The sequence below is a fragment of the Sapajus apella genome, unplaced genomic scaffold (genome assembly GCF_009761245.1).
Source record: "Sapajus apella isolate SASKATOON/1434 unplaced genomic scaffold, GSC_monkey_1.0 scaffold47, whole genome shotgun sequence".
NCBI lineage: Eukaryota > Metazoa > Chordata > Mammalia > Primates > Cebidae > Sapajus > Sapajus apella.
The window spans coordinates 5,480,211-5,498,619 of NW_022436987.1; the positions used below are offsets into that span (position 1 = coordinate 5,480,211).

The 18,409-nt window shown below is 36.5% G+C and overlaps 1 protein-coding gene across 2 annotated transcripts in view; it reads right to left on the reverse strand.

Moving 5' to 3' along the window:
• Positions 1-18,409, reverse strand: part of SBF2 (SET binding factor 2) — a 479,501-nt gene that overhangs the window by 354,078 nt on the left and 107,014 nt on the right. The gene's annotated exons all lie outside the window — the stretch shown is intronic.

Consider the following 18,409-nt stretch of genomic DNA (forward strand, 5'->3'; position numbering starts at 1 on the left):
GTCCATGTGTTGACAGATCAAGGAGCAAAGAGGAAGGCAAAGGGAACAAGCCAGATGACTAAAGCAACAGAAGGCTGGAAAATATGGGGCATATAATCTGTAATCTGGTCTACCTACAATATATAATGAATGCAGGAATGAAAAAGAATAGATAGAAGCAATATTAAACAGGTGGGAATAAAATATTATATTTAGTAAATAGATATTGAAAAATTAAACACAAAATTTCATATAATCCAACAATTTTACTTCTGGGTATATACCCAAAAGAACTGATGCCAGAAATTCAGACAGATATTTGTACATACATGCTTATGGCAGTACTATTGACAACAGCCAAAAAGTGAAAGTAATCCACTGTCTATCAACAGATGAACAGATTAAATAAGATGTACTACAATCATACACTGGAATATTATTCATCTTTAAAAAGGAAAGAAATTCTGTTACTTGCTACACCATGGATGACCCTTGAAGTTAATACACCTAAGTGAAATAAGTAAGACACAAGAGGTCAAATCATGATTCCACTTATAAGGGGTACCTAAAATAGGTAAATTCATAGAGACACACAAAGGAACAGAGATTACCAGGAATTGGGGGCAAACGAAATGGGGAATTTTTTGTTTTTTTTTTTAAATAAATACAGTGGTTCAGTTTCAGATGATGAAAAAGTTCTGGAGATGAATAGCAACAATGGTTGCACAACAATGTGAATGTACTTAATGCCTCTGAATGATACACTTAAAACAGTTAAAATGGTAACTTTTATGTGAATGTATATTTTATTTTACCATAATTTAAAAATTAAATATAGAGTCCTTACTAGCTGGAATTGATGATTCTACATAATTAGTTTGAAGTGTTTTTCACATATTATGCTTTACTATTTACTGACAAAGTATCTGGCTCTCAAAAGAAGGTTCAAATAATGAATGGGCAAAACTGTTTCCTCTGTTAGGCTGGTCTTATCTTCACAGTCTTCTAAAGGAGCCATGATAATTCCTGCAATGCGTCCTTTTCTACTGCTGTTATCTCATCAACATCCCTCCATTGCCTCCAAAGTCCACCTCCCCATCTATATCTTAACCATCTTCTTAAGGGTCAGTTCTCCTCCATGAAGTCTTTCCCAATAGTTCTACCTGACAGTTTCTCTATTTTCTATCTAAAAAATTCTTTCATGCCAAAGTATGTCATTTGACTATACTTTTAGGATTTTATCTATTAACATCATCTAGCAGCTAAATATACAGTCTTTATCTAAGGGAATAAGACTGAAAACACCTTAGGAGATAGGGATTTTTGGTCATGTTTCTTTTATATCCCTACAAGGCCCAACACAGTGCTAAATAATACAGAACAGAATACGAAAGTGGTTAAGGGCTCAAGATCTGCTGTTACTAACTCAATACAAAAACCAGTTCTACCACTAGATACGTCATGCAAATTATGAGGCTAAGCAAGTTACAAGGTTAGGCAAGTTGCTTAACCTCTGAGTGTCTTTTTTCTCACTTGCAAAATGGCAAGAATAAAAGTATACTTTATAACATTATATTTGCATTAAATAAAATAATGTTAAAAGAACATAAGCACTCAATAAAGGTTAGCATTCAGTATTACTATTAGAAGTGTCTGATACTATTTGGTATAAATGGTGTTTAGCAAATTTCTAAGAAGTTGAATTATAAATAAAACTTGATTTTGGTGACTCCACAGCACACTGGTGACAAACTTTAGAAAATAATTTGATTAAACATACACTTGTTTGTTTGCCAGTTCTTTGGCTATCTTCCTAACTAGACGACCTTCATGAAAGTCAACCATTATATCAATTTTACCTACTACCATATAGAGAATACCCAATACAGAAGTTGGGAGAAATATACTGCACACAAATTTGGCATTCAAATAACTGCTGGATAAATTAATCAAAAAGCTAACATTTTGTAAAATTCAAACACAGATGCTTACATCACTAACAACAACCCCTCTTCCTCTCTTCCCTGCAAGAGAAGACGATTCCGCCTTCTTGAACAGCAAAAGCAGACATCACATTTTTTACAAAAGTCACCATAGAATATCAATCTGTTTCAGTCCCTGACCGTTTTACAGTATGTTCTAATCCCAAGAACACATGCTGAAGAAAAATAATCTGTAGTGGTACATCACACACTGGTTAAAAACTCTGATGACTCTGGCATTAGATGAAACTACAGTACTAACCTTCAAAGTCCTAAAGAAAATACTGTTGTTTATACTGAAAATGAGAAACAGTACATTTTGGCAGTTTTAATAATTTATAAACTTGATTTGTGGAAAAAGGAATGCTCAACAAAATAAAAGATAGTAAATTTAGAGAGTTACAAACATTTCATCTGTTTAAAACATGTAGGGGAAATAACTTCATTTCAAACTATATTTGCTAATAATTTTATATGAATACATGTTTATTTTCCTGCTTGTTTTCTTACCTAGTTTAATTCAGCTATCAAAACAGGAATTCCTTTCCACCTGCACCAATGCAGATAGTATCCAAACAAGTTGACCACGGGCTAAAAGAGTTATGTTTCCCACGGAATACTATTTCTTGCTCCTTTGTTGTTACTACTTTCTTGGTGATAAGCAGCATTCAGAAAAATGGTTTTGTTGTTAACTGCATGCAATTTTCTCTCCTTTCTTCAAAGGAATCAACAGCTATATTTCAAATACATAGCCCTGTGCTGTGCTTGGGAAGTGAGAAAACAAAAAAATAAATTGAGTAAGGCAGGTGCTCTCTTACATCAGCTCACACCTAATTAGATCCTCCTTTAATTTTGTTGAAAGCAATTAATTGGGAATCATCTAACTTCTAATAGGAATTGTATACAGACATAAGAATTATTTAGTTTCTAATCTTCTGGGAAGGAAGCCAAAATGGTTTGTCCAAAAATTATCTTATGAATATTAATTATACCTCTAATACTAATTACTACTATATCTATATTAAAACAGCAAATGGAGACAAATTCTGGGTTCATAGATTGGTAGATCAGTATCATTAAGATGTCATGTCTCCCTAAACTGATTGACAGATTCAGTGCAATCTTAATCAAATTTGCGGCAGACATTTTTGCAGATATTAACAAATGAGTTTTGACAAATGCATAGAGATATCTATCCTCACTAAATAAAATTTCCTGATATTGATTTCACCTTCAAGCCTTTTCTACTGCATTTATGCTCTACACATTCAATACAATTACTTAATATATGCACACAGCCAAAATAATTTTTAGTGCCCTATTTAGAAATAAAAATAACATAATAGGTCAGGTATGGTGGCTCATACCTGTAATCCCAGCACTTTGGGAGGCACAAGGGGGCATATAGCTTGAGCCCAGGAGTTTAAGACCAGCCTGGGCAACATGGTAAAACCTTGTCTCTACAAAAAAAAAAAAACAAAAAAACGCAAAAACTAGCCAAGCTGGTGGTGTGCACCTGTGGTCCCTGGTACCTGCGAGGCTAAGGTAGGAGGATTGCTTGAGCCCGAAAAGTGGAGGTTACAGTGAACCGAGGCTGTACAACTGTATTCCAGCCTGGGTGACAAAGTGAGACACTATCTCAAAATAAAATAAAATAAAATAAAATAAAATAAAATAAAATAAAATAAAATAGAGAAGAAAGAAAGAAAATTAACATGATGGCTGGCTTTCTTATTAGAAATAATTTCATGAAGAAAACAATAAATATTTTCACATTACAAGAACTATGCTTCTGGCAGAATGTATGTGTCTGACAAATGTTTGCTGAGTGAACATATATAAGTATAAATAAACTTTAAACATATTCCAGGAGGCTGAGATGATGTAAAAGAAAGCAAGAGCATTCCATAGTCATTTTCTACATGTTCCTCTGTGTTCAAAAAATCTTTATGGCCCATGGCACAAAGGAAGATGTTTAGACCTATTAATGAAATATTAGAAGCCATAAACAATTGGCCCCTAATGCCTTTCCAGAATTCTCTTCTGTTACAACCTAACAACCTTCCAAATCCAAAATAAATACTAAGTTTAAGCAACTTAACATACTACTTCAGGACTTTTGCTGAAGCAGTGCAAATGCCTTTTGTCTTTAGCATGTGTTCAAGTCCCACTTGTGTTCCAGTTACTGTTGCTACATAATAAATTAACCCCAAACATAGCTTAAACTAAGGACCATGTAATCATGGTCATGGAGTCTGGGGATTAGGAATTCAGACAGCACAAAGAGGGGATGGCTTGTCTTTGCTCTACAATGTCTGGGGCCTCAGTTAGGACAACCTGGAGACTGAAGATGATGCAACAGTTGGAGGCTGCAATCATCTGAAGTCTTGTCCACTCATACGCCTGGCACCTGGGCTAGGAGACTCAAAAGGATATGTCTGCCAAACAGTACCAACCCTTGACCTTTTCAAATTGCTTGATTTCTTCAAAGAATGAGGACCTCAGAGTTGTCAGACTTCTTACATTGCAGACTCAGGGATCTAAGTGCAAGTATTCCAAGAAAAAGGAATACACCTGGATCACCATTTATGACCCAGCCTCAGAAGTATGTATTCATTTATTCCAAACATTTTCGAGACCACCCAGATTTAAGGAAAGAAGAAAAGGGTATACATCTTGATAGAGGGGGTACAAAATAACTTTAGGACTGTGTTTAAAAACTAGCACAGCTGTTATAATCATGCAAAATTTTTACCTCCAAGAAAATCTTTACGAACTATTCCTAGGCAAACTTAAATTCTCCCAATATACTCTTAGTATTTTATAATTATTATAATCACAGGACTTAATATAACCTCCCATTTAATTGGGAGTTCCTTGGGAGATGAGTTTCATAATTTGTATATCCCATTACAGCACCTGGTATAGTACTCTATACTAATGTCACAAACACATTTATTCAATATTTATTCTATAGTCAAACTATCCCCGTTTGCAGATGACATGACTCTACATCTAGAAAATACCATGGTTTTGGCCGAAAAGTTTCTTCAGCTGATAAACAACTTCAGTTAAGTTTCAGGATACAATATCAACATACAGAACCACCAGCACTCCTATACACCAACAACAGCCAAGCTGAGCGCCAAATCAGGAATGCAATTCCATTCACAATTCCCCCCCCCCAAAAAAAAAAAAACCCAGGAATACAGCTAACCAGGGAGGTTAAAGAGCTCTACAAAGAGAATTACAAAATACTGCTCAAAGAAATCAGAGATGATATAAACAAATGGAAACACATTCCATGCTCATCAGAGGAAGAATCAATATTGTTAAAATGGTCATACTGCCCAAAGCAATTTATAGATTCTATGCTATTCCTATCAGACTATCAATGATATTCTTCAAAAACCAGAAAAAATAATTTTGTAATTGTATAATTCATACAGAACAAAAAAAGAGGCAAAGTAACCAAGGCAAATCTAAGCAAAAAGAACAAGGCTAGAAGCATCATGTTACCCAATTTCAAACTATATTATAGGGCTACAGTAACCAAAACAGCATGGGGCTGCCACAAAATCAGAAACATAGACCAATGGAACAGAATAACCCAGAAGTAAGGCTGCATAACTACAATCATCTGATCTTGCACAAAGCCAACAAAAACAAGCACTGGGGAAAGGACTCCCTATTTAACAAATAGGGCTGCAATAACTGGCTAGCCATATGCAGAAAACTGAAACTGGACCTGTTTCTTACACCATATACAAAAATTAACTCAAGATAGAATAAAAAGAAATGTAAAACCCAAAGCGATAAAAACCTGGAAGACAACCTAGGCAATGCCATTCTAAATATAGGAGCTGGCAAAGAATCCATGACCAAGATGCCAAAAGCAATTGCAACAAAAGAAAAATTGACAAGTGGGATCTAATTAAACTAAAGAGCTTTTGCACAGCAAAAGAAACTATCAACAGAGTAAATGACAACCTACAGAATGGGAGAAAATTTTTGCAAACTATGCATCGATGGTCTAATATCCAGCATCTATAAGGAACTTAAACAAATTTGCAAGAACAAAACCACCCTATTAAAAAGTGGGCAAGGGACATGAACAGACATTTTTCAAAAAGACATACAAGCATATGAAAAAAGCTCAGTTTCACTGATCATTAGGGAAATGCAAACCAAAACCACAATGAGATACCATCTCACACCAGTCAGAATGGCTATTATTGAAAAGTCAAAAAATAATAGATGCTGCCAAGATTGTGGAGAAAAGGGAACACTTACATACTCTTCGTGGAAGTGTAAATTAGTTCAGCCATTGTGGAAAGCAGTGTGGCAATTCCTCAAAGAGCTAAAAACAGAACCACCATTTAACCCACAGACCCCATTACTGGGTATATACCCAAAGGAATATAACTTGTTCTATCATAAAGACACATCACCCATATGTTTACTGCAGCACTATCCACAATAGCAAAGAGATGGAGTTAACCTAAATGTCCATCGGTGACAGACTGGATAAAGAAAATGTGGTACAAATACACCATGGAATACTATGCAGCCATAAAAAAGAATGTTCCTTTGCAGGAACATGGATGGAGCTGGAGACCATTATCCTTAGGCAAACTAACAAAGAAACTGAAAACCAGATACTGGATGTTCTTACTTTAAGAGGAAGCTAAATGATGAGAACCTGTGGACACAAAGAGGGCAACGACAGACACTGGGGCCTACTTGAGGGTGGAGGATGGAAAAGAGACAGAATCAGAAAAAATAACTACTAGATACTAGGCTTAGTACCTGGGTGATGAAACAATCTGTACAACAAACCCCTGTGACATTAATTTACCTATTAAAAAACCTACACATGTTCCCTGAACTATAACAAAAGTTTAAAATATATCTATTTCACAACTACTACAAATTCTATAACCTACCAGTGATAAATAGCAGTGAGTAAAGCAGACTTTGTGTCTGGTTCTTAAAACACTGTCTATCAGAATGAAATTAAATAAGAAATTATGGTAAAATACAAATCCAATAAATAGCAGCTACTAGAACAAGTTACCTATAAATGTTCTCAGCTTCAGATTCCTAAATCACTAAAATAGGAATAACATTTACTACCAATAAGTAACTATAAAGAGCAAATAAGATGACAATATGCTAAATGCTTACCATGGTGCCTAAAACATTGTAAATAATCAAGAAATGTTATTTTCTAAAAGTAACCAAAACATTATAAATGTAAAATATTGATTTTATTTGTGCTTTACTGTATGAAACAGAGTAAGTTTACTGCTATAACAAATAACCCAAATCTCAATGCATTAACACAATGAAAGCCTAATATTCATTAAATAATAATTTAGGGGTGGGGTTGAGAAGAAATATCACAGTAGAGAAGGAACACTTGGTACATGGTCATTTAGGAAACCACGTTCCAAAAATCTTGTGAGATCTACTTTTGAGGACATAATTGAAAGGGAAAAGAAAGTAAACGCTACCTTTACCTCAAAATGATTTCTGCTCATATTCCATTGACAAGGAATAGTCACATAGCCTCCATACATGGGGCCTACCTGAGTCTATCTGTATGTCCCAGAAGGGCAAAGAGAGAATCTAATTAGTTTCTGCCATAATCCCTTATTTAAGTCACTAAATACTTATTTTTTAAATTCTTCCTCCCAGATACAGAATGCACTGAAGCTCTCCACTAGGAAGATTACCAAAGGTCCCAGCCAGGACATAATCCAGGATCTCCAGTTCATACATAATCTTCTTCATCAGATGCAGATGTGGCTCTCCATGTTCCCACAACATGTGCCTTAAAGATGAGATATCTGTCCCCTCTTCCCCTGTACAAAACACTTACCATGGGAAAACAGAAAGGATAACCACATTTAGAAAGGCAAAAAATGAAAAATATTCAGTGGTTGCTAATCTGTAGCATTCTGAAATCCCACTGGATGTATGGACATTGCGAAGGAAGAAATTCCTTGTTAAGGCCCTAATTTTGTTCTCTGGGAGTAACTCCCTAGTCCTTTGCTGTTCTCCATGACTCCTGGCTTCACTCCCTATAGGTCTTCCTTGCTTGTTATCTCCCTTGGCCACATATGAAGTTGGCGTTGAGAAGTATGCCACTTGAGGATAGCTTTTAGAGCTCAATAGTCACATGCCTTCTAAGGCCAAATTCACAGTTTCTCTAGCAATGAAATTCCATCAGAATCATAGCAGTTTCCAGTCAGATACATATGCCAATAATCAAACACAAAATTCTCTTTTCTCATTCTCAAATCTGCTTTATTTGCTTCTTTTCCCAATGCCTTGTCTCTCCCTTCATTTACTGGTGGCTACTCTGACTTTTCAGGCTCAAGAAGAAAGCCACATATCTTAATCTGACCATTACATCAATGTGTAGCCACTTGGCTCAACTAGAAGTCTTATGGGGTCTTTTTTGCTCAAAGCCTTCTTAGAGCTCATTTTTTATTTTGGGGAGTTCAAAAACAGTCATTTTTTTTTTCCAATTCAGAATTTCTGGTTCTTATTTTCTTTCACTCCTGGAAACCAAACAATACTTTTCTAAACTCATCTCTTCTTTGACTACATTTGGCAAGGTAATGCAATTACAATGACCACACACTACAACAACTTTTCTTTTCTTTTCTTTTTTTTTTTTTTTTGAGATGGAGTCTTGCTCTATTGCCAGGCTGGAGTGCAGTGGTGTGATCTCGGCTCGCTGCAACCTCTGGCTTCCTGGTTCAAGCGATTCTCCTGTCAGCCTCCTAAGTAACTGGGATTACAGGCACACACCACCACGCCCAGCTAATTTTTTTATTTTTTAGTAGAGACGGGGTTTCACCATGTTGGCCAAGATGGCCTCAATCTCCTGACCTTGTGATCTGCCCGCCTTGGCCTCCCAAAGTGCTGGGATTACAGGCATGAGCCACTGCACCCGGCCTAACAACTTATTTTCTTAAACCTTAAATCTTGGTAGAAACATGGAATGGCCTCCAAGTTGCCAAAGGTAAGAGTCTTACAAATATTCATCACAACACATGGATTTCTAGCCATCTCAATATGATACACGTGTTCCCTACTGCCTAACCTTTAGGCCAATGTCTTATACCTTGGGATCTTGTTACAGTAGCAACCCAATTCAAAATGTCCATTTCTGTGTTGATCAAGGTAACTCACTCTGCTATAACAACCAACTTCAAACTTTCAGTGGCTTACACAACAAAGTTCTCTCTCTTATGTCAAAATTGATTTGGGACAGGGAAAGATGGTCTTCCGCTACGTGATTCAATGACATTTTGTCTACTAGCATCTATCGTAGGGCCTTGGAAACTCCCACTAAATATTCCTCAATGAAGAATATAGAAATTTTTGCAGGAAATTTTAGGGTTAGGTCTAAACATCATGTTCCTTGTTTTCATTCACATTCCACTTTCAAGAGCTAGTACCATAGCCCCACCTAATTACAAGAGAAAGTACAGTCTAATAGCATGCCACAGAAAAAACGGTTATAATAGAATAACTACCCAGTATCTGCCATATCTCTATCCTTGAACAAAACTGCATACTCTTATCTATGCCAAAATCTAGAACTATCATTTCAAGCAGACCCTTCTCAGCCCACAGATGGGGAACACTAAATAAATGTATTCAATAAATTCATTTAGTTACTCTAGTATATATTTAAAGTATAGTTCTGACATAACCATATGAACTTAATCATACTCTAAATCAAATATTTTATCATCATTCTTTTTAAGATAGATTATCTCAATCATGATTAGATAAAATTTATGACAGAAAACTCATTACTTTTTCAGAGGTGAAACACCATTTTCATTCCTGACCAAATATCAACATAAAAGATTAAGATGAACAAATCAAGATTAATTATTTCTGGAGAATGGGATTACTGATGGAAGAGAGGGTACTTAAATGGAAATACATATAATTATATATATAATTGAAAACATTCTGTAAGTTGATTGGAATGTTTTTAAGTCTACTTCAAAGAAAAAATTTAAGTTTTGTCACCCTAATCTGTCTTGTTTAAATAATTACAAATATTTTACTGAATGGAAATCAACCCCAAACGCTAGTTTTTAAGCTGTTCAGTTGAAACTCTTTACCCAGAAATAACTGATCATCTGTTGTAGTTCTACCATAACACAAATGTCTCACATGTTGCACCTGGATAAAACGCTTAAACACTTGAAGACTTAAATACTTCAAAGGAAAACATTCTTTAAGCATGAATGGAGGCATTTAGTTATTGTTCTTTTCCCCTCATGTCTATATAAAAAGATCAACTGCTAAGTAAAAACAAGAATAGGCATGAAATGGGAGGATAAATGACCAAATAAGGATAAAGGTAGAACTGGAGAATTACCTAATATGTTAAAATATTAATCACATATGATTTAAACCTTCTGGAATTAGAGTGAAACCATTATAGAAACACCAGTCAGCATTTCTTGTAAGACTCCTAGATCAGTAAAGGGTTCTTCCCAACTTTCTATGATAAAGGTTGACATATATTTCCCTTGGAGAACATGTCTATATGTTATCAAATCTTATATTCCAAAATGCACTGTCTCTAGTCTTCAGGGACTCAATGACATTTGAAAACATCTATGCATACATACATACTACTTTATATCTCTAAAACCATCCAGTCATCCAGTTCTAAAGAAGTTCTATACTGCTGATCAGAATATCCCTTGCCATCTCTTTGCTCACTTAGCCATCTGGATCCCTCTTCTTTTGTTGATTAGGGAGAAAGAGAACAAGATTCCATACAACCATTGATATTTTTAAGTAGGATTCCTTTCCTCCCAAAGTTGTTGAAAGTCAAAGAAACAGCACACCTAAAATATCTTTGAAAACGGTAAAGCAGTATTCAAATTTACTACACAGAGCTTATTTGCTTGCATATAAGAGTAACTCCCATTCACACAATTCTTTTTTTGTTTTTTCTTTGGAGGCAGAGTTTCACTCTATCCCCCAGGCTGGAGTGCAGTGGTGCAATCTCAGCTCATTGCAACCTCCGCCTCCTGGATTCAAGTGATTCTCCTGCCTTAGCCTCCTGAGTAGCTGGGATTATAGGTGCCTGCCAACATGCCTGGCTGTATTTTTAGTAGAGACAGGATTTCACCATGTTGGCCATGCTGGTCTCGAACTCCTGACCTCGAGTGATCCGCACACCTCAGCCTCCCAAATGCTGGGATTACAGGCATCAGCCACCATGCACAGCCCACACAATTCTCTATAGATCACAAAGTATACAGCAGGTTAATCTGATTACTCAACCTAGTTGACAAAAGCAGGAAATCATGAAAAATGATAAACATCTCTGTCTGTTTTAACTTAAAACATAAAGGTACAACTTTTACTACAATAAGACATTTTTAGGTTTAGAAGAAATGTGGTGATTTACTAAATAACCTTCCTACAGTTTCATCATAACTTAAATTATTGAGTATAACATAAAATTATGGACTGAGCAACTTTGGCTACCACAGAAGAAATTTCTAGCTTTGCAGGTAATTTCTGCCCCTCTTCCACTTTATATTTAAATAGGTCTATTGCTGTCACTATGTGTATGATTCCTACATCACCTATAATTTCATTTTCCAGTGAATAATCAACATTAATCAACTATTACTATCATCTTCAGTAAACTTACAGGAACACATAGTTTTATAGCTATCAGCCTATAAACTACATTTTTGGTTCTTTTTGTAATTCATTATTTTCTGTAGCATTGTCAATCAAAGTTAGTTCTTGTTTTTCTCTAAGATTTACTAAAAATTAGGCTGAGAACTCTGCTGTACCTGTGAAACTAAACTGGGAATTCTGTTCTGTTTATAAAAACTATCCATAATGCTGCTAATTTGTAAAAGATGTATAGAATCTATGGTTTTGAATCCAATTTATCTTAAAATGTAACTTAAAAATTTTCATCATTCCAGAACCCCTTGATCCATGTGCTGAATTAAGGAAGGCACATTTATTAATTAGAAAATACCCCATATATTGTCCTAATTTCCTCACAACTGAGATAGAGTGAATGCCTACTATATTTCAGGTATTAAAATACTAGCAGAAAAATGATACCTACTCAAAGGTGAGAACAATGACACAAAAAGTGTCACCCAAAGTCAAAATATACCATAAGAAACATATAAATGATAACCAAAGATACAGCAGATTCTGGCTGAGGGAATCAAAAATGTTCCACATGTGTTGCACAATCAGCCATGGTTATTAAATGAAAAGCACGAAGGCAAGAGAAGGGGAATTCCAGGAGAAATGAATAGCTTGATCAAAGGCACAGAAGTCTGAAAATCCGTAATACATTTTTTTTTGGGGGGGGGAAGCAGTTAAAGATGACTAAAATACAGAATGTTTGGGAAGAGGCAGAAAAGGATGATAGCACTAGACGAGGCTTTCATAGAAAAATAACTTATAAGGTAAATAATGAAAGACATTGCTACAATGATAAACAGGATGAATTTTATTCCATAGACAGTGGGATGTCCCTGGCACTTTTGGAGAAAGGTGGACAAAATCAAATTGGAGTTTAGGCATAATTTGGCAACAGTGAAATGTAAACTAGAGGAAGACTAGATAAGAAATTTTTATAATTACCAAGAAGAAAGATAATGAGAGCCTTAAACATAAGTAGTAGAGGCCAAGATGAACCATATTTGGGGCCACAAAAATAGCATTCATAAAATTTAAAATAATTTGAATCATACAAATCTGTATCTTTTGACCACCATGAAATTAAAGTCAAAACCAATTTATATTACCTACAGAATATCACAATATTAGGAAATACAATTCTAACACAATGCTAAATAACCCATGGGTCAAGAATAACTCCAAAGAAAAATTTTAAAATATTTTAACTGAATAAAATAAAACACAATTTAATAAAGTTTATGAGATGCAGTTAAAGCAGTAAAGATTAATTTATAGCACTGAACACCTTTACTAGAAAGGAATAAAGGTCTCAAATCAATGACTTCAGCTTCCACCCTAAAAACCTGAAAATATAATGCAAATTAACCCAAAAGTAAGCAGAAGGAGGAGAATAATAAAATGAGAATGAAAATCAATGAAAATGAGAACAAAGTAACAGAAAAAAATAAATGAAAGCTGGTTTTGGAAAGATCAATAAAATTTATAGATTGGTTAGAGAAAAAACAGAGAAGAAAGTTTTATAATTTTAGAGTTTATATTTAGGTCTATGACTTATTTGGATAATTTTTATAATACTGAGAGATATAGATTGAAGATCATTTGTTAATATGGTTATTCAGTTATTCCAACACATTTGTTGAAAAGACTATCCTTTCTCCACTGAATAATCTTTATACATTTTTCAAAAAAATCAGTTGTCCATATACATGTGGGTCTATGTTTGTATTCTCTATTAAGTTCTACTGCTTAAACTGGTATTGTTCATTGTCTATCTTGTATACAGTATTAAACTATTTTAATCATTATAATGTGCCTTCAAGTTAATTAGTGTAAGCCCTCAAACTTTGTTCTTACTTTTCAAAGTTGTTTTGCCTAGTCTAGGTCTTTTGCATTTACATATGAATTTGAATTCCAACGGATTATTGCTATCCTATACAAAAAATAATTTTTATAAATTGATCTTGTATCTTGCAACTTCTCAGAACTCATTAATTAGTTTTAGTGGTATTTGGAGATTCTGCAACGTATTCTACATACAGGATCATTTTATCAACTCTTTTCTGTATTTTCTATATTTTTAAGAAAATCACCATGAAATACTTTTGGTATTTTCTTCTGACCTATATTTCTGTCCATTAATTTTCTCCAACAATGCTCCATGTGCTGCTAAATCAATCCTCTGAGATACTAATTTCAGTTATCATACTTTTTCAGTTCTCATATTTGATGTAATTCTTTTATTAGTTTCTAGTTCTCTGCCAAAATACTTTTTCCCCTCTTAAACATATTAAGCACAGCCATGTCTGATAGTGCCATTAGCTAAATCCCCTGTGAGTCTGTTTCTACTAATATTTCTCTTAGTTTCTTAATCACATTGTCTTACCTCCTTGAATGTCTGATTACTTTTGATTGAATGCTAAATGCTGTACTTTTTTTTTTAATGTGGCTATAGCTTGGGACTCTCGATGGTGCTACCTTCATCCAAATTAAACTTATGTGTTCTTTTAGCAGGCAGCTAGCCTAAGGGCCCTAGAAATAACAAATCACCTTAATCCAATGAGAGGTTAAAATTATTCAAGGCTAGGATTCAGTCCCAGTGAGAGCTGATCTATTTCTAGTTCACCAATACACATACAATATAGTTTATTTTGACAAACTAAATCCAGAAACTGATTTAAGTTAAAAGAATGAAAGTTACCCAGTTTCTGACTCCATTAAAGTCAGAAAATTCTGACTACCTATTTTAGTACTGAAAGCTCTCCCAAAAATTAAATGCTCTTTATCACCTGTTTTTGTGTTAAGCTGTATCCAGACTTATTTCTTAATTGTAATAGACAAACCATTTGCAGTGAGCTATAATGTTAGTCACATGGAAAACATGTTAGGCAATAATACTTTCTGCATATAGCTGTAATTCAGTAACTGTTTCACTATTACTCAGAAGAGAATTGTTTTATGCACTGGTTGCATTTAATCCAAAATTTAAATCATTTCCCCTCATTAGAGAACATTCAAATGTAAGAGAAATATAAAAGTCATTTCCCAAAACATTAAATTTTGTAGCACTGTTGCCATGTTCTGTTGACAGATGTATTAGAAGAAGGTGAAACAAACTCATACAGTATGAGGCCTCCTTGGTTCAAGGAAAGCAAAAACAGAAATATACTCAAATACATATTATTTCCATTTATTTGTTTTTTAAAGGAGGATTCTGGGGTAACACCAAAAGATAATATTTCTATTTATAGTCTAGAACTTTATGTGTTCTTTTGTTAAAATTTCCCACCAATTTTATTCTCATTTCAGAGGGGAAGGTCATACATATTTTAAAACTTCACATATATAAACGATTAAATAGCTAAATAATGTTTGTATTTCTGACAGTTTTCAAGTCCACCTTATTCTAAAGTAGAGTAACATTGTAAATGTCTTCATAATTTTATTTTTCCATGCCTACTGGTGTTTTCACATTATTGAAACAGTTACAAAAGGGGAAAATTACCATGCACTTTAAACTGTTTGTATCTTTTAAAGGACACAACTTATCAAGCTATCAGATCATTTACTTTACTGAAAGAATGAATACACATTGATGGTGGCAGTGACCAGTCTGGAGCAGCCACTGTGGGGACACCAGAGGCAGTGGGGGAGGTGTGGCTTCGGCTGTGCACTCCATGGAGCCCACAGGGATGTGGACAGGCAGGAACCCCATCCCCTACCTAGTCCCATGCTCCCAGGCAAAGCTGCAGCCACCCAACTGCAGCTCTGGAACTGGGCATCCCTGTGCTCTCAGAAGCCCAGAAATCCTCCCTCCCACTGGTCACCAATGGCTTGGAAGTGCCTGTTCCTGTTCCCTGGCCTCTCCTTGCTCCCAGTGCCCACTCCAATTTCGGTGCAAAGTTGTGGCTGAGCCCAGGTGCTATAGCAACCTGGCCAGGTGTGTACGCGTGGGTTAGTGCTGACATGTCAGCCCCCTGCTGCCTCACCCACTCCCAGACTTTGGGAACCAGTGAGCATGGGAGGGAGGCTGAGGGTGGTGCCGATGACAGCTGGGTGAAGGCCTGCAGCTGTCCCTTGGCATGAACAGCCTGGGCACCATGGACAGCATGTTGATGGCAGTAGGAGACAGGCAGGTCACTGGTGAAACCCAACCTTCAGGCTAGAGATGGCCTGAAGTCTGGGGTCCGGGCTGCCAGTTCTGGATGAAGTCTGGGTGACAGTTCTGGGTAAAGTAGTGCACCAATTCTGGGTGAAGTCCCAGGCTGAGTGTGAGAACATCACTGATGACTGTTCAGCCAATCCTCAGATGCTGCTTTTTCCAGGCCTGCCCATGACCACACGTGGACCAATCAGCATGCACTTCCTCCATTCAGAGCACATAAAAACCCCAGATTCAACCAAATTTAGATACTCATTGGGAGGGCCTGCCTGTGGAAAGGAGCTACCAGCTATGGGTCTCCTCTCTGTGGAGAGCTAGATACTCGTTGTTTGACCTGCCTGCAGAAAAGAGCTACCCAGTATAGGTCTCCTCTTTGCTGAGAGCTGGACACTTATTGGGATGACCTGCTTTTGGAATTAAGCTACCAACTTTGGGTCTCCTGAGAGGTGTTCTGTCACACTCAAGAAAGCTCCTCTCCTCTTTGCTCACCCTCCCATTGTCTGCCTCCTCATTCTTCCGGGATGTGGGACAAAGACTCAGGACCCACTGAATGGCAGGATGGAAAGAGGTATAACACCAACAGGGCTGAAACACACCCTCCACTCACAACATTGCAGACAACAAGAAGGAAAGAAGAGCTGCAGCCCTTCTGGGAGCCTAGACCTTGGGACTCCCTGAGCCAGGACTGTGACATGCTATTACACCCTCTTTGGGGCTTTGCAGTTTTGCAACAGAAGCCACTTGCAGTACATCTGGTCCAGCCACAGTCTTGCACGAGGCCAATGCCTATGCTGGTGTCTGGAGCTACCCATTCCACTGTAGCTGGCACATGTGGCTGTGCGCAGTGGCCAGATCCTGCAATTGCTCACTCACATACCTCCATCACTCCACACCAGGCTCACTCTTGGTAGGTGTGGGATCCAGGCTGATAGCAGAAGCCAAGCACAGCCTGTTGGGCTGAATGGGCAGAATGGGCCCACCAGGCATAAGCAAAACCTAAGAAGAGACACCACTGGCCACAGAGGTTTCCAGCTGGTGAAACAACACCCTAAGGATCCCATGACAACATTTGGTTAGATAAAAACCATTTCTATACAGAGTTCACCCTTCCAAGTTCCCAAGCTAAAGAAAAAAAATGCTAAATTATGATAATTGGAAGGCAGGCTTTCCTAATGTCAAAAAATTACTTCTTACAAAAAACAGTATTTTCTCATATGCATACAAACATTTTTAGATATAATATACCATATTTAGATTTTATCATGGATAAATCCAAGTTCTTGAAGTATAACTGCAAGTCACTACTCATCCACAATTACACCCATACTCCTTGTATAAACAATAATTTTTTAAAAGCAATACACCCATAAATTCCTCTATCTTATTTCTTTGGCTTTCCTTGCAAGTAAAACTGATTTAAATGAGCTTCTCATGTTTCATATTTTGGCTTTCTTCTTCATTGAGCCATTCTTTGAAGTTGTATTCATCTGTTTTCTCCTGCTATAACAGAATGCCACAGACTGGGTAATTTCAAAAAAAGGAGGCTGGGCATGGTGGCTCATACTTGTAATCTGGCACTTTGGGAAGTGGAGGTGGGCAGATCACTTGTGGTCAGGAATTCAAGACCAGCCTGGCCAACATGGTAAAACCCCATCTCTACTAAAAATACAAAAATCAGCCAGGTGTAGTGGTGGTTTCCTATAATCCCAGCTCTTCAGGAGGGTGAAGCAGGAGAAGACACCTGAACCTGAGTCAGAGGTTGCAGTTATCCAAGATTGCACCACTGCACTCCAGTCTGGGTGAAAGAGGGAGAATCCATCTCAAAACAAAAAAAAAACAAACAGAAAAAAGATTTATTTGACTAATGGTTCTGGAGGCTGGGAAGCCCTTCATCTGGGAAAAACCTTTGTGCTGTGCCACAACACAGTGGAAAGCATCACATGGCAAGAGACTGTATTAATCCATTCTTGTATTGCTATAAAAAATACTTGAGACTGGGTAATTTATAAAGAAAATAGATTTAATTGGCTCACGGTTCCACAGGCTGTACAGGAAGAATGATGCTAGCATCTGCTCAGCTTCTACAGAGGTATCAGGAAACTTGCAATCATGGCAGAAAGCAAAGGAAAAGTAGGCCAAGCTTACATGGCCAGAGTAGGAGAGAAAGAGGAGGAAGGTGATACACACTGTTAAAATATCCAGATCTCATTCATGGGATACACAGTTGGTTCAACATACACAAACCAATAAATGTGATTCATCACAGAAACAGAACTAAAGACAAAATCTATATAACCATCTCAGTAGATGCAGAAAGGCTTTTGATAAGATTCAACATCCATTCATGTTAAAAACTCTCAATAAACTAGATACTGAATGAACATATCTCAAAATAAGAGCCATATATAACAAACCCACAGACAGTATCACGCTGAATAAACAAAAGCCAGAAGTATTCCCTTTGAAAACTGGTATAAGACAAGGATTTCCTATCTCAGCACTTTTATTCAACATTATATTGGAAATTCTGGTCAGGGCAATCAGGCAAGAGAAA